Genomic DNA, 21,855 nt, shown 5'->3' on the forward strand with positions numbered 1-21,855 from the left:
ATCGAAAATTAAAACGAAAATGATATGTATATCAATATTGATAATGATAACGATATCCATAACAATAACAATAACGATATCGATCCAACCGGCTTCGACCGGTTCCAACCTTCTTGGACCTGTTTTAACTGGGCTGGGCGGGTTCAAGACTGGTTTGAACTTGTCCAAGCTAGTTGGAACTGGTCTAGACCGGTTGGAACCAGACAGCGATTTAGAGGACAATGTCATATGGACAACGCAGAATTGATGGCAGTACAGTAATAATAATAATAATAATAATAATAATAATAACAACAACTTTTATTTATATCCCTCCCTCCCCAGCCGTAGCCCGGCTCAGTACGGCTAACAACAATAAAATAGTGCAACATTCTAAAAACATTTAAGCTTTAAGTACATTAAGTAAGCTTACTAGCCACATTAGACAACGATATGGATGAGCCCCTTTTTTCCAGGCTGCTGTCTCTTTGACCTGCTGCCGCTGTCCAAGGTCTTAGACGAAGCCAGTGTCTTTGCTGCCACTTGCCACCTGACCCTTTTAAACTGGAGACTATCAGGAACTGAATTTAGGAATTAAAGAACCTTTTATTGAGGGTGAAAGAGGAGAGTGCAAAATATGGTCTGAAGCTCAACATCAAAAAAACGAAGATCATGGCTACTGGTCCCATCACCTCCTGGCAAATAGAAGGGGAAGAAATGGAGGCAGTGAGAGATTTTACTTTCTTGGGCTCCATGATCACTGCAGATGGTGACAGCATCCACGAAATTAAAAGACGCCTGCTTCTTGGGAGAAGGGCAATGACAGGCCTAGACAGCATCTTGAGAAGTAGAGACATCACCTTGCCAACAAAGGTCCGTATTGTTAAAGCTATGGTTTTCCCAGTAGTGATGTATGGAAGTGAGAGCTGGACCATAAAGAAGGCTGATCGCCGAAGAATTGATGCTTTTGAATTATGGTGCTGGAGGAGACTCTTGAGAGTCCCATGAACTGCAAGAAGATCAAACCTCTCCATTCTGAAGGAAATCAGCCCTGAGTGCTCACTGGAAGGACAGATTGTGAAGCTGAGGCTCCAGTACTTTGGCCACCTCATGAGAAGAGAAGACTCCCTGGAGAAGACCCTGATGTTGGGAAAGATGGAGGGCACAAGGAGAAGGGGGCGACAGAGGACGAGATGGTTGGATAGTGTTTTCGAGGTTACCAGCATGAGTCTGACCAAGCTGCGGGGGGCAGTGGAGGACATGAGTGCCTGGCGTTCTCTGGTCCATGGGGTCACGAAGAGTCGGACACGACTAAACAACTAAACAACAACATGTTCAAAGTTTGTATTCTGCTACGGAGCTGTGGTGGTAGCAGAAATTGAGCACTTTGCTCAGTCTGAGTGCCCAGCTTTTGTGCCACGGCAGCATTAGGCAAAAAAAACGAAAAAAAAAAAAACCCTTTCTGGGGGGTTGAGGGGAACCCCCCCCCAAAAGAGTGAGGACTGTGGCTAAGGGAGGGTACAGTATAAACTGGAAGCAGAATCTTCTTTGTGCTACCTCTTCCAGCAATTCCACATACAGCGTAAACTTAAATCTCTTGCTTTCATCTGGCAAGGAAAGGTCTCATGCTTTTCTCTATAGGAAAAGGGTGGGCTACATGTCTGCCTGGCTCTGAGCCATCGGCTGCCTGCAGACATCGCATCGTTTCACTCTTCCCTTGCATTTAGAGCGCTGAGGGAGGGGGAGGCATTGCGAGGTCAGGTTAGAACGATGAGTGCAACCATTGCTTCTTTATAGCTCTCAAACCTTGATAGCTTCCAAAAGGAAATCTGCCAGAATGCTACTGTGAACCAGATTGCTAAATCCAATTCAAGACTTTGGGAGGTCATTTCATATGTGATGATGGAAACCTGTCTTGGCTGCGGTTTCTTAGGATTAGAAACCCAAAACAGAGCACCAGTGTCCGTCTGTCTACAGCAGCCTTTGCCAACCCGGAATCCTCCCAGATGTTTTGGACCACAATATCTATCAGCCAGCAGAGCCTTGCAAGGACAAACCTAGACAGCATCTTAAAAAGCAGAGACATCACCTTGCCAACAAAGGTCCATTTAGTTAAAGCTATGGTTTTCCCAGTAGTGATGTATGGAAGTGAGAGCTGGACCATAAAGAAGGCTGATCGCTGAAGAATTGATGCCTTTGAATTATGGTGCTGGAGGAGACTCTTGAGAGTCCCGTGGACTGTAAGAAGATCAAACCTCTCCATTCTGAAGGAAATCAGCCCTGAGTGCTCACTGGAAGGACAGATCCTGAAGTTGAGACTCCAGTACTCTGGCCACCTCATGAGAAGACTCCCTGGAAAAGACCCTGATGTTGGGAAAGATGGAGGGCACAAGGAGAAGGGAACGACAGGGGACGAGATGGTTGGACTGTGTTCTCAAAGCTACCAGCATGAGTTTGACCAAACTGCGGGAGGCAGTGGGATCACAAAGAGTCTGACACGACTAAACAACTACAACAGCAGAGCCTTGAATCTACGTGCGATGGACTTCAGGGGCCTGGTGTCTTTGAGGTGACTGTTGTGTTCTTTGTAGTTGAAAGTTTTAAAATCATTTTAAGGCTGTATTTTTAAATTGTTGCAACCTGCCCTGGGACCTCAGGATGAAGGATGGGGAATAAATTCAAATAGAATAATGATTATGTGCTTATATTTAAGCAGCGTGTTCAGTGCTTGTATTAATTGGCCGGCTTTTTCTCAGGAGCAGAACACACCTATTTGTGCTATGAATAATGTGGATAATTTGTACAAGGTGGTAGTGGTTTAGTGGTGAACTGTGAAGTATGGGAGCTATGACCCCCAAGGAGAGCCTCCAAAAATGCTGGTTGATTATTCTTTTGTACAGTGGTACCTCGGGTTAAGAACTTACTTCGTTCTGGAGGTCTGTTCTTAACCTGAAATTGTTCTTATCCTGAGGTACCACTTTAGCTAATGGGGCCTCCTGCTGCCACTGGCACGCAATTTCTGTTCTCATCCTGAAACAAAGTTCTTAACCTGAGGTACTATTTCTGGGTGAGCAGAGTCTGAAACCTGAAGCATCTTTAACCTGAAGCATCTGTAACCCGAGGTACCACTGTATATACAACATATACACACACATTCAAGAGCTTCAGTATATAGCATAATATCTAATTTATTAGGATGAGCATGACTTCAGTCTTACGCACGGTGCAACACAGTGGTTCTTACTTTCAACTGCAAAGGCTGAACTTGTAAAACACAGTGGACTTTCACAAAAGATCTTCAGCCAGCTGAAATGGCAACCTTCGGCTTTTATTTAGAAATGCAAACAATCTGGCAAGGAAGTGCTATCATTTAAAAGGCTACCATGAAGCAAGAATAAAAGGAAAGGAGGAACTAGAGGCTGCTTATTTTCTGACTTCATAATCTGGCACAAACAAATCTGATTTTAAGTGAACCTGCCACAAACAAACACGATCACCTCTTTCACTGGCTAGAGCAAGGAGAATCCTTTGATCATTGGCATTCCAATAGTTGACACCATTCCTCTCTTCTGAAAAAGGTCCCAGAGCTGCACTCTGTTGCATTTCACCTCAACTTCACCTCTGTTTGTACATCAAATGAACAGAGTTTAACATAATCTGTACCACAGATTAGGTAAAGGGACCCCTGACCGTTAAGTCCAGTCAAAGGTGACTATGGGGTTGCAGCATTGATCTCGCTTTCAGGCCGAGGGAGCTGGCGTTTGTCCACAGAAAGCTTTCCGGGTCATGTGGCCAGCAGGACTAAACCGCTTCTGGCACAACGGAACACCGTGATGGAAGCCAGAGAGCACGGAAACACTGTTTACCTTTCTGCCTCAGTGGTACCTATTTATCTACTTGCACTGGTATGCTTTGGAACTGCTAGGTTGGCAGTTACCTTTATTATTAATAATAGCCAACCTTTTACCTGATATATTATGGCCATTCATTGTGCCCATAGGGCAACATTTGTGGCCCTATGAGTATCTCATGGTAGGGGGGAAGCACCAATGTAGAGTTCAGACTGATAATAATCATCACCCCTTCTTATCCAATGTAGTGATAACAATTTTCAGAGCAGCGATGGCAAAATAAAACAGGTAGAGCAATCCTATATGCACATTATGCTCGGACCACAGATAGGCCACGGCTGTGCAGGTGGAACAGCTGCCATATCCAATGCATGCTCCCTATGAGAGCATAAACATGATGGGAAAACAACAGACATATCCACAGTGGGCTCTTTATTGTGCACTCATTTATTGTGCACTCATCCTGATTTGTATCAATTAATCCTGATTTTCCCAAAGCTTACGTGAAGGATATATGATATCCAGTCTTTACTGAGCATTTGTTCTGATTTGTTTGTGGGGAAGTTATACAACTTCCGTCCTGATCTGCCTTAGTGCTGGTTAATCAGTCGTTTATCCCCTGCTTTTTATTGCATTTCCCGGTCACTTTCCTAGCTGCAAAAAGTGGCATTTTTTTTTTTTTTTGTAAAGTGAATTTGTTGTGGCTTTAATTCACTTTGATAGCTCAAACCTAAATTTCCCGCAAGCTGTTGGCAGTCTGGAGGTGTCCAGAAACCCTGGAAGTACAACCAACCAGAGACTTTGCTGGAGAAAAGACCCTATTAAGAATATTAAAGGGGAGTGGACAGGGGAAGAACTAGACCCTGTGAAAAATGAACATAGTACTTTAGCTGCAGTTCATTCATTTTCAGTTTTGTATTCTTGTTATTAAAAAAGTGTGCCTGGACATTCTTCTGTTGCACCCATAACCTAGGATTAAGGTGCCATTTAGCTCCTATGTTTCCTATGTCAGTTTCTAACACTGGCCCAGGGGCCAAATGCAGCCCTCTAGTCCGCTCTATCCAGCCTTTCGGAGCCTTCCTGGGCCATGTTCTTCTTCAGGCCACACCTCTTCTCGCCAGGCCATACCTTCACTGGTTTTGCTCCAAACCCACCTCAAGTGTTTTTGCCTGACTGGAATATGTCCTTGAACTCTGAGAATGCCTCCTGCTTGCCTGGTTTGAGTGATTTGTGTGTGTGCACATAGAAACCTTCAACTTATGTGTGGCTGCAATAAGTTGACTTATTGAGGCACAAATACAAGATGGGTGACACCTGGCTTGAGAGCAGTACATGTGAAAAGGATCCAGGAGTCTTGGTTGACCACAAACTTGACATGAGCCAACAGTGTGACGCGGCAGCTAAAAAAGCCAATGCAATTCTGGGCTGCATCAATAGGAGTATAGCATCTAGATCAAGGGAAGTAATAGTGCCACTATATTCTGCTCTGGTCAGACCTCACCTGGAGTACTGTGTCCAGTTCTGGGCACCACAGTTCAAGAAGGACACTGACAAACTGGAACGTGTCCAGAGGAGGGCAACCAAAATGGTCAAAGGCCTGGAAAGGATGTCTTATGAGGAACGGCTAAGGGAGCTGGGCATGTTTAGCCTGGAGAAGAGGAGGTTAAGGGGTGACATGATAGCCATGTTCAAATATATAAAAGGATGTCACATAGAGGAGGGAGAAAGGTTGTTTTCTGCTGCTCCAGAGAAGCGGACACGGAGCAATGGCTCCAAACTACAAGAAAGAAGATTCCACCTAAACATTAGGAAGAACTTCCTGACAGTAAGAGCTGTTTGACAGTGGAATTTGCTGCCAAGGAGTGTGGTGGAGTCTCCTTCTTTGGAGGTGTTTAAGCAGAGGCTTGACAACCATATGTCAGGAGTGCTCTGATGGTGTTTCCTGCTTGGTAGGGGGTTGGACTCGATGGCCCTTGTGGTCTCTTCCAACTCTATGATTCTATGATTCTATGACTGTATAAAAGACTCACAGTGGTGGTTGCCCCACCCACTTTTGGCAGAGTATAGCTCCTCAGTGGGCCCCCCGGTATAGAATTGCACTTACGCCGCAGAATATATTTCCAGAAAGTAGCATTCTCTTCTAATTATTTGTTTAAAACAAATAAGTTTATTTTACATTTTCTTGGACAATGAGCCCCCTCAGCAAGCAACTTCCTCCAGAAAGCACTCCTGCCTCAAACCCAAACACTTATTTTTGAAACTGAAGGCAGCAAGGATTGGAGTTTGTCCAAGGTACACATTTTGCCTTTGCAGAAGATGTGGACAAACACCATAGACAGGGCTGCTCACTATAGACAGGGCTGCTCAGATATGACCAGGCAAGTGCAGTAATTAGGACGCCATCTTCTAACACCACATCGTCCTGTTTATATAGACTTGTCTTCCGTGAGTACAGAAGCCGGAAACTTTATGGAGCTGGTGGGGCTTAAGACCACATTGATGTGCATAAGAAGGATTTTTAAATAATGCAGAACAGCAAAGAAACTAAATACAAGCATTCCTATACCTCTACATGGGAAAGGACTGAAGCTTACTGGTCAAGCATCACTTCTGCATGTAGAAGGTCTCAGGTTCAACAACAACAACATATACCCTGCCCATCTGGCTGGGTTTCCCCAGCCACTCTGGGTGGCTCCCAACAAAATAATAATAATACGATACGATATATTTATTGTCATTGTCCCTTGCAGAACAATGAAATTGAAAAACTACACAAAACTACATAAAAACTACATAAAACTACATAAAACATTCAAAACCCCCTAAAAAACTCTAAAACCCCATTTTAAAATACACTATACTACAGAGACCCCTTATGCTGCGTTTAGAACCAGAATTGCATTAGCGTAGAAACTGTTTTTCAGGCGGCGAGTCCTGGCCTTTATAACCCTATACCTTCTTCCAGAAGGCAGAAGCTGAAAGAGATCATTTCTGGGGTGCGTACTATCATGTGCTATCTCTGCTGCTTTCTTATGGCACCTGGCAGCATAGATTTGATCTAAGGTGGGAAGAGTGCACCTAATAATAATAATAATAATAATAATAATAATAAAGCGATCAAACTCATGTTGGTAGCTTCGAGAACACTGTCCAACCATCTCATCCTCTGTTGTCCCCTTCTCCTTGTGCCCTCCATCTTTCCCAACATCAGAGTCTTTTCCTGGGAGTCTTCTCTTCTCATGAGGTGGCCAAAGTACTGGAGTCTCAGCTTCACGATCTGTCCTTCCAGTGAGCACTCAGGGCTGATTTCCTTCAGAATGGATAGGTTTGATCTTCATACAGTCCATGGGACTCTCAAGAGTCTCCTCCAGCACCATAATTCAAAAGCATCCATTCTTTGGCGATCAGCCTTCTTTATGGTCCAGCTCTCACTTCCATACATCACTACTGGGAAAACCATAGTTTTAACAATACGGGACCTTTGTCAGCAAGGTGATGTCTATGGGATAATATGGGTAAAATGGACTTTGAATTTAATAACATTTTAAACAATAATATAGCAAATTAAATTTCGTTAAGCAAGCTGATTGAAAACAGTTTGATCTCTAACTATTTGTTGTATAGTCATTTAGTCGTGTCCGACTCTTCGTGACCCCATGGACCAGAGCACGCCAGGCACTCCTGTCTATAACTCTAACTATAAGGGCACCTTTTTAAGGGCTGTGGCACATCCCAGATAGCACCATGCCTTGGCCGCCTGCCCCCTACCCCATGCAGTAGCCACAGCTCTTGTTTTCTCTGCTTAGGGAGCGGGGTGGGGAAATAATTCTGTGGTTTAGGCAGTAGGATGCCGAAGTTGCGGTTTCAGGGGCCTCCTCTGCCAGAGACTGCCTGTGCAACTGAAGCAAGTCTTCTTTCCTTCTCACTTGCCACCCCAACCTCAGCACTTTTGCTGCTGCTCTGCTTTGATGAATAACTTTTGGGGGCTTCCCCCATCGCTTGTGTGAGGGTGGAGGAAGTAAAGTGAGAGAGGGAGTAAACATTCAGAGTCTGCCCCCTTTAGCATTTTCTCCCGGGTGTCGATAAACTGTCAGCTGAGAGAGGCAGGGGAAATCCTGCTAGACCACAGGCGGAGGCGGGCCTCCAAATCTGCGCTCTCTTTTGTTGTAAACAAAATCTGCCCTTTTCCCTTATGGGGTATCCAAGAACCCATATAAAGTCCTTTCGTAGGTTCCTTATTGAGAGGCCAACCAGAGAATATTGAGAAGCAAAGCAGCTAGTAAGCCTGATCTTTGCTGATCTGTTGTAACAAGGTGCTCCCTTCACCCGCAGGAAAGGAGGAGGAACCCAGAACAATGGTGCGCAAGGCCTTATATAGACATGTTGAAATTGCCACCCTGTAGATCAAGATCACCCCCAGAAACATCATACAGTGGTGCCCCGCAAGACGAATGCCTCGCAAGACGGAAAACTCGCTAGACGAAAGAGTTTTCCGTTTTAGAGGTGCTTCGCAAAACGAATTTCCTATGGGCTTGCTTCGGAAGACGAAAATGTCTTGTGAGTTCCTGCGGTTTTCCCCCCCTCCCCCCCTTTTTCTAAGCCGCTAAGCCGCTTATCAGCTGATCCGCTAAGCCACTAAAAGCCGCTAAAAGCCGCTAAAAGCCGCTAAAAGCCGCTAAGCCGCTAATAGCGCTAATCCGCTAAGCCGTCAATGGGCTTGCTTCGCAAGACGAAAAAACCGCTAGACGAAGAGAATCGCGGAACGGATTCTTTTCGTCTTGCGAGGCACCACTGTACATACATACATCACAGAAGGGGTGTAGCTCAAGACCACCACCCCAGATACATCATGCCTACATCACAGAAAAGGCGGTCTAAAACAGAAATTTGAATGTTGTTTTTCTCCTGTTGTTGTTTATCTCCTGTCAGGCAAGTTCACTTGATTGGATACCTTGCTTACTTGATTGGATACCCTGGGGAGTCTGGCCAGTCTTTTGTAATGATAAATACTTAGTTCCTGAGTCAGGTCACAGGCTCACCCTGTTCAAACACAGGTATACCCTTAAGACAGGTTTGTGAAGGAAAAGACAATGGGGAGGCTTTTCCATTTTCCTTGACCTTGCAGAGAAAACATTTGGTCAGTTTGGGACAGTTTGGGAATCAAAAATGGTTCCAGGTCGGTCTTCCTGTGCTGATCTATGTATGTGCTTGGTTGGTACACTTATGAACATTTAGCATATATCTAAGACCTCAAAATTCCTATAACACTTTCTACAGCAGAAGAGCCCCAGGCACAATGAACAGGCAGAGGAGCGATACAGACCAGTGTGTCAGGATTCCCTGTCATTAGGTTGGTTACGTGGTGTCCTACATTACCAGTCCTCTCTTTGAGGGGGCCGCTGTCAGGGGACATGTCGTCCTCTAATGGAAGGTGTCGTCTCTTGGAAGGGCTGGCTGGTCCAAGCCCAGTTTAGAGGTAAAGACCCCTGAGGAGGGAGATGCAAGGAGGAGACCTTGATGTTACCCATCAGCAGTTAGCAGCTCCTGGACTGGCTGAGCAAGAAATCTAAGGATGGGGAGAGAGATTTGATTCAGTTTGCATTTAAAGGCAAGCCTACTCAATCTGCACTTCCTGTAACAATGCAACATGCAAAATACGGCCACTGTTCAAAAACTGATACTTTTCTGAATTATGCAATCAAGTTCTCCAACCAAATATTGGTGTATGAAAACACATATTCTAGGCATAGCTGTCAACGTTTCCCTTTTTTAAAAGGGAAATTCCCTTATTCCGAATAGGATTCCTTGCAAGAAAAGGGAAAAGTTGACAGCTATGATTCTAGGGCAGGGTTTCTTCCAAACCTGGGTCTCCAGATGTTGCTGGACTACAACTCCCTTCATCTGGGACAACCACTGGTCCTGCTAGCTAGGGATGATGGGAGTTGTAGTCCAACAACAGACTGGAGAACCAAATTTGGGGAACCCTGTACCAGGGAAAGGTGTGTGTATAAATGCATTTATATTGTTTAATGGTCCTGAAATGGGAGAATTCCCATCGATGTCCCCACAAGCATTATATTTTGGTGCCTGGCCCAAACTAAAACCAAAACAAACGTCTGTAATTCCCCCCCCCCCAGCCCCTCCAAATGTCAATGTGTATTAGATGACGCATGTGAAGTTTTGTTTTGGTATTTGCTGTGTGTCGCAATACTTTCCAGCAGTTCTTTGACACTAACAGTCCAAGTCCATACATGCTTAACCAGAAGCAAGTCCTCTTGAGTTCAATGGGAATTTCTCCCAAGTAGGTGTGTGTAGGATTGCAACGTGAGCGCTCCTTATCAAAAAGATGTTATCATTGTTTCAACTACTGTCAAATCTCTGAGGGCCAAAGCAAGGCGAGACACACGAGATCCATGATAAGTTCTCTTGACATTTCAGTTTTTTACTTAAAAGCTGGTTCATAGTTTTCTAGATTTTACTGGAGCGGCAGCACTGGGGAGGGAGCAGCAATTGACGCTTTCTCACGTTATTTTCCTGATATAATCCCCTTCCTTTCCCCACAACAGTTACTATTAGTATCACTGTATTGGGTGGGGGGAGTGAGTACAGTGGTACCTCAGGTTACATACGCTTCAGGTTACATACACTTCAGGTTACAGACTCCGCTAACCTAGAAATAGCGCTCCAGGTTAAGAACTTTGCTTCAGGATGAGAACAGAAATCACGCACCGGCAGTAGCGGGAGGCCCCATTAGCTAGAGTGGTACTTCAGGTTAAGAACAATTTCAGGTTAAGAACGGACCTCCGGAACGAATTAAGTACTTAACCCGAGGTACCAACTGTACTTGTGTGTTTTCCTCTTCCCTTTTGTTTCACCCTACTTTTCAACTTTTTAAAATACTAGATTTTTGTTTTTGTTCGGAATAAATTGCATGATTCATTTCTGCCAGTTCCTTAATTGAAATTCCACTAGTCATCTTGGTCAGAAAAAAGAAAGTTGAGCTGTAGTAAAATCATGTTTTGTTTGTTCTTGGTTTGGTCACTCAGTTTTCCATAAAAGAGGAAAATATGTTTTGACTTCTGCCAAGGTTTCAGAGTTATCGACTGTGCAAGTGCCATCTTCACTTATTTTCAAAGGGATTTTAAAGCTATTATTGTTTCTCGTATTTGGCATGCCAGTATTTTATCATCATGCTTAACTGTTTTCAAGTGTTTTAACTTCATGATATTTATGTTCTTATAAATCTCTTTTGATTTTGAATAATACATTTGTATTTAATTATTTCTGCTTATTGTTATTTAATTCTACTCAATGAGTGTTTCGTTTCTGTTTTAATTCCTTTGCTGTCTTTCCTTCCTTCCTTCCTTCCTTCCTTCCTTCCTTCCTGGAAAACCCCAAAAGATATGATTTGCACTCTTAAGTATACTTTGCTGGCTTCCCACAGTTTTGCCATATATATTTCCTGAGTATTACCATTTCTGAAAAGGAGTTGTAGTTTTTGTTCATAACTGCGTTGGAGTTTTGTCTTGTAACAGAGTCTCATTCCCTTGCCAAGTTTTCTCCCTGACGAAATCGAACTCCCACAGAAAAGATTACAAATTATAGTTGGCATATATCATGCGTTTTGTGCCACAAACCTTAATTTTTTCAACAATACTATCAGAAACCATACATATTTGGGTGGGGTGGAGAGAAGGTATCATTTCTGCCACTGGGATGCTGATATCTCCAAATTCATTGTTGGCAATAATAATATTTGCTTAACTTTTCTATAGGCTTATAAAGTGTTCAAAATGTTTTCTAGTTGTCTAGCCCCACCAAGGAAGTCTAGTGTTATCTAGCCTCAGCCAAGGATGATGGGAGTTGTAGTCCAGCCAGGCGACTGGAGGACTACAGATTTCCCACCCCTCATATAACATACGACTACAAAAGTTGAGGCTGCTGAACAGATGCTTGGGCTGCGGTGTTTTGTTGGGGGAGGTTGTTGCTGGGTTTGTTTGTTTGTATCTTGGTGTGTTGTTTTTTTTTTGTATCTTTATTTTAGATCTTGTTGTGATTTATTTGGAAATTGTTCAGTTTGGTTGTACATTTTTAACGTTTTATTTATTATTTATGACTACTTTTGCTATGTTGTAGCTGTGGTTTTTTCCCATGTTGTAAGCCACTTTGGGGACGCGGGTGGCGATGTGGGTTAAACCACAGAGCCTAGGACTTGCTGATCAGAAGTTCGGCGTTTCGAATCCCTGTGACGTGGTGAGCTCCCGTTGCTTGGTCCCTGCTCCTGCCAACCTAGCAGTTCGAAAACACCTCAAAGTGCAAGTAGATAAATAGGTACCGCTCCAGTGGGAAGGTAAATGGAGTTCCCATGCGCTGCTCTGGTTCGCCAGAAGCGGCTTAGTCATGCTGGCCACATGACCCAGAAGCTGTACGCCGGCTCCCTCGGCTAGTAAAGCGAGATGAGCGCCACAACCCCAGAGTCATCCGCAACTGGACCTAACAGCATAGTTGTCAACTTACAGATTTGAAAATAAGGGACCAGCAGCCTCGAAAATAAGGGATCAGCAGCCAAAATAAGGGATTTTCCAGGCGCAGGTATGTTCAACTTCTGAGCCACTCCGAGCCAAAGGCAGAAAGCCCAGCCAGCAGCCAAACGAAGTCTCAAGCGGTGGTTCCCACAGCGCAGCAACCCGGCAAAGGGGATGCAGCAAGGAAAACCACCGTCACCTCTCCGCTGGGAAGCGCTGAGCAAAGGCGAGTCCCCAGGCAACGCGGCCGATTTGATCGGCACAAGGCATGCAAGCTCCATCCCCCCCCAGTCGTTCTTAGACTTATTATTGGGTGAGCAACGCAGCCAAGCAACACAGTTGGAGCCTCCCTCCTCCCTGGCCAGCAGGGAGTGAGGGAGAGGAGCTGCTTCCTTTGAAACCCGGGAAATTTAAGGGACATCATCAATAAGGGACAGCAGCGGGACACGGCGCTGGGATAAGGGAGTTTCCCCCCAAATAAGAGACGGTTGACAGCTATGCCTAACAGTCAGGGGTCCCTTTACCTTTACATTTACCCTTTGTATTACATCTATATGATTTTCTCACCAAACTTCAATACATGCAATTTACGAATAGTCATAAGAGAAATGTTGCAAATAGCCTTGGCTTTCCTGTGTTAATATTTACGATTTTGAATGCAGCCAGGATGTCTGTGTCCACCCACAGATGCTGATCTTTCTCAGTTGGGCTTCCTCTTATGGCCCCTTTAACCCATCAGGGAGGAAGCAGCAGCAGTAAGCAGGGTGGGGTGGTGAAATCTAGATCAGGACTGTCTAGGGTGAAGGATGACAGCTTCCCTTCATCCACTCCATGGTCCAGATCCAGACCTCGCCTATAGGGTTCCTATTTAGGGAACTAAAACCAAGTATGCAAGAGGTCAGTCACATGTTTAAATGCCACATCTAGTTTCTGCACCATACAAATCCAACACACTTTTAAACCACAGCATGGCTTCACTTCTCGGGATTCTTGGGGGAAGTCATGTGCATTGAACGTGCTCTAAATGTATGTTGTGGTTCTGCCCTAAGTGAATCCTGTTGTGCTTTTGGAGCAGACTTGTGCAAACTGTGAACCCACCAAGCGGAATGTAAGCAAATCAGTCTCCTAAGCTTAAGCCAAGAAATAGTATTCTCTATGAAATTGAATATCAATGTACGCATCAAGGTTTTGAGATTAGACCACTGAAGAAGCCCGGAAAACTACCTTGGGAGTGTGCTACCTGCAAGCCCCAGTAAAAGGGCCCCATTGGGGGCGAACAGCGGCCTCTTGATTTATTGGACTGCCAGGGCGAAAACAGGTGCAAAATGCTGGCACCCTGTCTACAACTTCATTAACATCCAACTACAACGTCACTAGCATCTCTCGGTATTGTGAACAACATCGAACTGTCAGTCAGTCAGTCAGTTTTATTGCACATAGCCAAAGGCTGCCGCAATGTACACAGAATCATTCAACAATTAAAAGAAAATATATTGGATTGATACAAAAGACTTAAAACATTTATATTATCAAAACATTACGTACTTTAAACAGAGCTATAAAAGTACCCCAATATACAAATCAAGACATTAAACAATAAAATCCATAAGCTAAAATCATCACATGGCCACTAATATATCACTAAGATACCTTTTGTTGGTATCTTCATTAACTTACCTAAAAAGATAAAGAAAACAAAAGACTGATTTAAGCACTTGCAAAATCCATTGAAATCAGACATTTTAAGTTCATCTTAGGTTGGGTAGTTCGCAAGTCTCTGTGGCTTTGCATAAGTTTGTGTATTTTTTCTCAGAAGATTGATAAAGAATGCATTATCATTTTGGCAATTATTGTGTGTATATTAGTCGCCAACGTGTTGCACTAGCTATTTATGGCATCCCACCCAGGCCTTGCTAAACTGGAGCTGGGTGGGGAATCTCAGGCCCAGGGACCAAATGTGGCTATCCAGAACTCTCTGTTTGGCCCTCATGACTCTTTGCCCCAACCCCCAGCCCTGACCGCAGTGCCTTTGCCTAGCCAGAATGTGCCCTTAAAGTGAAATAATACTGGAGAGAGAGAGAGAGAGAGAGAGAGAGAGAGAGAGAGAGAGAGGTGTCCCTAGAAACTGTTGACTTCTGCATGGATGGAACGGAATGCTGTTCTATCACATGGTTCATTGTAAACCCTCAAAGTGTCCCTATTTTCCAGGGACAGTCCCAGATTTGCGGAAGCCATCCCCGATCCTGGAATGTCCTGCTTTTCTCCTATTTTCATCGGAGAAATGTTGGAGGGTATGGAGTTATGTGACCCCAAGCCAAAGAGATACGTAACTATGCAACCTTTAGAAGACATCTGAAGGTAGCCCTGTATAGGGAAGTTTAATGTTTAATGATTTGTTATGTGTTTATATATGTTGGAAGCTGCCCAGAGTTAAATGGGTGGGGGTATAAATAATAAAATTTTGATGAAGACGATGGAATAGGATGTCCCTGTTTTCATCGGAGAAATGTTGGAGGGTATGCCATTGCCCTGCTCATTTTGGCATCTGACTGTACCCACCTGAAATATATTCAGAGTCAAGAGTGGATTTCATGCTCTTTATTCAGCTCATAGTGGTGAGGAGCAATGGAAGTTCCCCCAGAATGTCTGCTTTATATACATTATTTACACAATGGGTCCCACGTGATTGGCTAATTCCGGGATTCTCCTGTAGGCCAATCAGGTTGCGGATTCACTTCCACCTGGAGCTGGATTGGGTGGCTCCTGTGGACCAATCTGACTGCTGCATTCTGGACCCTATTGTTCTAGGACCAATCAGACTGCTGTATTCTGAATCCTATTGTTCTAGAACCAATCAGACTGCTGCATTCTGAATCCTTTTGTTATAGGACCAATCAGACTGCTGCATTTTGGATCCTATTCAACTCAGTACATGACACGACCCTTGCTAAATTGCTTGTGTTTTTGCTTCCTGCCTGGGACTGCCAAAAGCATGAGGATTGTCAAGCATGTCCATTGGGCATGGAGCATGCAAGCCAAGGTGGCAGAAGCTGCTGCCGCTGGTGTTAAATTTCCACCTCCGGTGTTTATATGTGTGTCATTTAGTGGCAGTGAGAGTAACCAAATTCATTGCGTTCCCAGGCCTGAATAAACCTCCTACACTTGCCACTTCCTCTTGCCTTATGCCAGCCTGCCGTAAGTCAGAGGCTGAGAGCACTCTAGGAATGACGGTGGCAAGCTCAAAGAGGTGGGTGGACTCTTCAGGGTGGGTCATAGCGAAAGTCTCAGTTTGACGCAGGTGGCGGCTTCCAGCAAGCCGCCTGGCAGAGCCTGTTAGGAGATCAGTCTGAAAGAGAGGGGGAATGCCAAAGTGATGAAGATAGGCATGGCTTTGGTTTAAATCAAAACTGGCAATCCAAATGAAGAGCTGCATTTTATCCAAGTTATTTAATACTTTTTAAAATAATAATTTTAATTAAATTATTAAATGTCTTCACCACCCACCTTTGGCATCAATTTCCACCATTTCCTTCCTTTCACAGCCTCAGCTGCGTTACCTCCGGTGACCTCTCCACCATTATTATTTTTTTGACAAGCTGGTTTTCCTTTTGACTTTTTATTTCTTAGGGTCACTTATTCTTTGAATTCCATCCCCACCCTCGGAGATCTTGTGAGTGCAAATCTACACAGCTGTATACTACACTACAACAGCTGTACACTACAACAGCACATACTGGCTTGTAGTCACTTTTCTAATTCCATTTTTAAAATTTCAATATCTAGTGCAATTAACCATGGAATCACTGCCACATGGCAAGGTATGACATGGCACCACCTTCAGAAGGTGGAACGGGGAAATTATTACTTATTAAATTTGTATACCGCCCAATAGGTAGGTAAAGGTAAAGGACCCCTGGATGGTTTAGTCCAGTCAAAGACGACTATGGGGTTGTGATGCTCATCTCGTTTTCAGGCCGAGGGAGCTGGCATTTGTCCGCAGACAGCTTTCCAGGTCATGTGGCCAGCATGGCTAAACCGCTTCTGGCACAACAGAACACTGTGATGGAAGCCAGAGCGCGCGGAAATGCCGTTTACCTTCCCGCCGCAGCAGTACCTATTTATCTACTTGCACTGGTGTGCTTTCAAACTGCTAGGTTGGCAGGAGCTGGGACAGAACAACAGGAGCTCACCCCATCGTCGGGATTTGAACCACTGACCTTCTGATCGGCAAGCCCAATACCCGCAAACGGCTCCATATGTCACCACTGATTCCATTATATACCAAACTGCTCCATTCCTCCCACTGCAAAATAATGTACTGTACAGGAAGCAAACAAAGGAGATGCACATGTGTCAAGCAAAATGTCAAGGGTGTCTCTGAGAGAAAGCCCTTGTGACATCATCACTTACACTTTCCACGTTGCTATGTGCCAGCGACGTTGCCATGTGACTCAGAATTATGTGCTGTTTGTTTGAAATGCAGCATAGTGTTGAGAGACATGTGGAAAATACGAAACGGGGGGAGAGCATTGCCTCCGCAGTGCAAGGAACCTGCGTGCATCTCCCTAAGTCATATTATGCATTATTCTTTGGCTATAGTGAATTTTGCTTCAACAGAGGAAAGCAAGTTTCTAGATCTCATGGTTTCGTATGAAAGTTTGAACATGCACAAGCACTCGTGTCAGCTGGCATCTGGCCTGGTACGCTGTTTTTGATGATGGAGAGCAGTTCTGGCCAGTTTTCCGGCGCAAAGACTATTGAAATGCATTGAGCATGCAAGAGGGGCAGTTGCACATTTCAAAGGGGCATGTGCAGCAGACGGTACCCAGCATGGAGGGCACCTCATGTTCTTTGTTCTTAAGAATCAGACGAGGTAGAAATGGGGCCAGCTGCTTAGTTTTCCTCCGGGTTGATGTTTCTCATCGACCTAAATTCAAGTGTGGTTGCGGTGAAGAGGTTTGACAACACAGCTTGTGTGATTCAGCAGACCACTGCCCCACCCACTCTGAGGTTGTTTGCAGTTGCATGCTGAAATCTCAGTTTGTCATGTGAATTTTCTGCTTGTGAGAAGGAAATCAGTCATGTTGAGTGGTTACTAAACTGCTGATACCGCTCATGTGAACATAGTGCAAGTCCATGCACAAACATAAAGAGGAAAAGGGACCCCTGACCATTAGGTCCAGTCGTGACCGACTCTGGGGTTGCGGCGCTCATCTCGCTTTATTGGCCAAGGGAGCCGGCGTACAGCCTCCGGGTCATGTGGCCAGCATGACTAAGCCGCTTCTGGCGAACCAGAGCAGCGCACGGAAGCACCGTTTACCTTCCCGCTGGGGCAGTACCTATTTATCTACTTGCACTTTGACGTGCTTTCGAACTGCTAGGTGGGCAGGAGCAGGGACCGAGCAACAGGAGCTCACCCCGTCACAGGGATTCGAACCGCCGACCTTCTGATCAGCAAGTCCTAGGCTCTGTGGTTTAACCCACAGCGCCACCTGTGTCCCTCTACGCACAAACATACACCACCATTAAATCTGACACATAGTGTGCCTTTTGAAGTGAAGAATGCCCATCATCACTGCTACGTATACTTGTTGCCATCCTGCTTATTGTCCTAATGGCGATTTGATTTACCTGTCCTTTTGTTCACCTTTAATCCCTGGTGTGTTTGTCTTGTTACGCCAGTCTTTCATCCTCTATGGTCCAGGCTTCTGCAGAACAGCAGAACTGAGAGGTGAACTTTTGCTGGACTTCACCATTTCAATATGCATTTGGTTCTGCTGAGGTACGGTACTTCTAGCCACGCCCTGACAGCTATCTTCTCAACAGATCCCAAGTCTCTGCAGCAGCAAAGATCAGGACATTAGGCTTGCACTCTTAGTTTTTCTTATATATGTACAGTTAATCTGGATTCTTCCATAGTATTTTTATTGCTAGGGTTTCCTATGGGTTGTTTGTGGATTGCCCTCCACAATTTTTCAAAATGAGAAGGCTTGGTGAGGTCTACTGAAATGCTGTTGTTTGTTCTGAATTGAATTAATTAATTATTACCTTGGAAACGCGGCGTTTATATATTTGCATGCTTTTATATCTTACTATTACAAGGGACATGGGTAGCGCTGTGGGTTAGACCACAGAGCCTAGGACTTGCCGATCGGAAGATCGGCGGTTCGAATCCCCGTGACGGGGTGAGCTCCCATTGTTCGGTCCCTGCTCCTGCCAACCTAGCAATTCGAAAGCACTTCAAAGTGCAAATAGATAAATAGGTACCGCTCTGGCGGGAAGGTAAACGGCATTTCCACGCGCTGCTCTGGTTTGCTGTATGCCTGGAAGCTGTATGCCGGCTCCCTCGGCCAGTAAAGTGAGATGAGCGCCGCAACCCCAGAGTCGGCCACAACTGGACCTAATGGTCAGGGGTCCCTTTACCTTACTATATCTTACTATTGTACTTTACTGTAAGCTATTTAGGCCAGGATGACATGGAAAGTTTACATACAAATAAATGTGATGGTGTTCGCCTCTACATAATTCCATCCTTATTTCAGACATAGTGATATATAAATATATCACAGTGCTGAAAACCAGATATCACCCAGCCCTAATTATGATAATGATGGTTGGCTGCAGCTTTCCTTGGAGTGTTTGAAGGAACAAGCGGTGTTGCTGAGGGCAGGGGGAACAGGGTTGCCACCTTATTTTATCGCTCCTGCTCCTGCACCTTTAACAGCACCCTGTGGTGTAAACGTTTAAGTAAGAGAAGCATTTTCTGGCCCTGAGCTAGAGCAGCTAGGAAAGCCTCGTTTGCTTAATTTATGCCTGCCGGGTTGTTAAAAAGTCAGTTTTACATAATTAAATAAACAGTTTGCATTCTGAGTGGGAGGGAAAGCGACAAAAACATAGTTGTTTGGGAAAAGTTAGCCTATCCTTTGATCTTCAGCTGTTTAGCTCACTGCTAGAAAACTGATGAGTGGCAGCAGAGGATTAGGAATCTTGAGTCGCTGTTGGGCCATATGTGTGTACCTTTCCTCTAGTTTACTGTACTCATTTCTTATAAGTTGAGCATAAATCCTGGCTCTTATCAGCACTTTTCTTCACATGCAAGCCAGTGAGATCCATCTCCCTTATAAAGACTCGGTCGAGAGAGGTTTTCAAACTTTCTATCCACTGAGGAACTGAGGTCATAGAGGTGCACTGCAGAGGCTTCTGGGTACTTTATTCTCCAGCCCATAAGCTATATACCATATATTCTCCACCCTCATTGTTCTACCTGGACACTGAGGTTCAGCGCCGAGGGCCTTCTGGCGGTTCCCTCGCTGCGAGAAGCCAGGTTACAGGGAACCAGGCAGAGGGCCTTCTCGGTAGTGGCACCTGCCCTGTGGAACGCCCTCCCACCAGATGTCAAAGAGAACAACAGCTACCAGACTTTTAGAAGACATTTGAAGGCAGGCACTTCCACTGTCTTCCACTGTCTCTCACAGTTTGGTCGAACTCATGCTGGCATCTTAGAGAACACTGTCCAACCATCTCGTCCTCTGTCGTTCACTTCTCCTTGTGCCCTCCATCTTTCCCAACATCAGGGTCTTTTCCAGGGAGTCTTCTCTTCTCATGAGGTGGTCAAAGTATTGGAGCCTCAGCTTCACAATCTGTCCTTCCAGTGAGCACTCAGGGCTGATTTCCTTCAGAATGGAGAGGTTTGATCTTCTTGCAGTCCATTCAAATATACCTTTCTGAAGAAACCAGAGGCCTTTCTCCTGGGCATGGTCGGCCAATTGGTGTCAAAGAAGGATAGAACTTTTTTTATGTATGCTACAACAGCAGCAAGAATACTTATTGCAAAGTACTGGAAGACACAAGATCTACCCACCTGGGAAGAATGGCAGATGAAGGTGATGGACTATATGGAACTGGCGGAAATGACTGGCAGAATCCGAGACCAGGGAGAAGAGTCGGTGGAGGAAGATTGGAAGAAATTTAAAGACTATTTACAGAAACACTGTAAAATTAATGAATGTTAGAAGGATGTTGGAATGAAGTTATGTGGTTTTAGCAGAAATGTTATAAGGGTTTAGGAAAAAATAGACTGTTAATTGGTGAAAGGAGGGAAAGTAAAGTTACATCATATTGAGATAAATTGCAGAACAAAAATTGGAAAAGATGGAAAGGATTTGCTGAAATAATTAACCGAATTAGAATACAAAAAAGGGAGGTGTGAGGAGGTCAAGGAAACAAGCAAATGAAAGATAAGTTATGGGAAGATTAGTTGTGTTTTTCCCCCCTTATTGTGATGTGTTGTTTTGTTTTTGTTTAATATGGTGTTTTTACTTTTGCTTTTTGTAACCCTTAAAATTTTTAATAAATATGAAAATGGTCAAAATGGTCAGAATGGATAGGTTTGATCTTCTTGCAGTCCATGGGACTCTCAAGAATCTCCTCCAACACCATAATTCAAAAGCATCAATTCTTCGGCGATCAGCCTTCCTTATGGTCCTGCTCTCACTTCCATACATCACTACTAGGAAAACCATAGTTTTAACTATACAGACCTTTGTTGGCAACATGATGTCTCTGCTTTTTAAGATGCTGTCTAGGTTTGTCATTGCTTTGCAGTCCTGTTTAGGGAAGCTTTTAATGTTTGATGCGTTACTGTATTTTAATATTTTGTTGGAATCCGCCCAGAGTGGCTGGGGAAGCCCAGCCAGATGGGCGGGGTATAAATAATTTAATAATAATAATAATAATAATAATAATAATTATTATTATTATTATTATTATTATTATTATTATTATTATTATTCCCAGAATCCTGGGATGTGCAGTTTGTGAAGAGTGCTGGAAGGGGCACCTCTGTGAACAACAGTTCTGGTGGCTGGGTGCTTTAAATGCACAGAAAGCCATCCGGGGGGGGGGGGGAATGTTTTGCAAGGATCTGTGGACAAGGCTGGCCTGTGTCGACGATGCTGGCAATGGCATCAAGCGTGTGGGTTGCTGACTCTCAGCAAAGGGGTGGAACAGTTATTCTGTCTTCTCTCCCCCCCCCCCCCCGCCCTGCCGTCCCAATCAATCAGTGAAGCCGCATGCAAGCCCTGACAGCTACTCCTTGGGAGGTCTGAGCTCACCCTTTGAAACTGCATCTGGCTGCGGCTGTGTGAGCAGCTGCATGGGGCGTGGCCGGCAGGGAATGCGTTTGTTCTTGGCAGTCAGGGGAGTTGGGGCTTGTTTTATAACATTTTTTAACGCCCCCCGCAAGGCAAGTTCCAGGTGAGACTGCAAAGATCCCTATAGAGGGAAAGTGGAACAGAGGGGGATGAAGTGGGGTGGGCCGGGGGGGAAGAGGGAGAGTCTGCTGCTTGTCGTGTGTGTGTGTGTGTGTGTGTGTGTGTGTGTAAGAAGGAGTAGCAGCAAAAGGTGTACAGTGTGGTGTAGTGGTTAAGAGCAGTAGTCTCGTAATCTGGAGAACCGGGTTCGAGTCTCCGCTCCTCCGCATGCAGCTGCTGGGTGACCTT

The 21,855-nt window shown here is 44.7% G+C and overlaps 1 long non-coding RNA gene across 1 annotated transcript; it reads right to left on the reverse strand.

Moving 5' to 3' along the window:
- Positions 1-12,763: 12,763 nt before the first annotated feature.
- Positions 12,764-16,742, reverse strand: LOC307209313. The gene is made up of 3 exons (XR_013835538.1): positions 16,573-16,742; positions 15,535-15,701; positions 12,764-13,231 (listed from the first exon to the last, which is right to left on the reverse strand). It is a non-coding gene; the product is annotated as an uncharacterized lncRNA (long non-coding RNA).
- Positions 16,743-21,855: the final 5,113 nt, after the last annotated feature.

The sequence above is a fragment of the Podarcis cretensis genome, assembly GCF_951804945.1.
Source record: "Podarcis cretensis genome assembly, chromosome: 2".
Classification (NCBI taxonomy): Eukaryota; Metazoa; Chordata; class Lepidosauria; order Squamata; family Lacertidae; genus Podarcis; species Podarcis cretensis.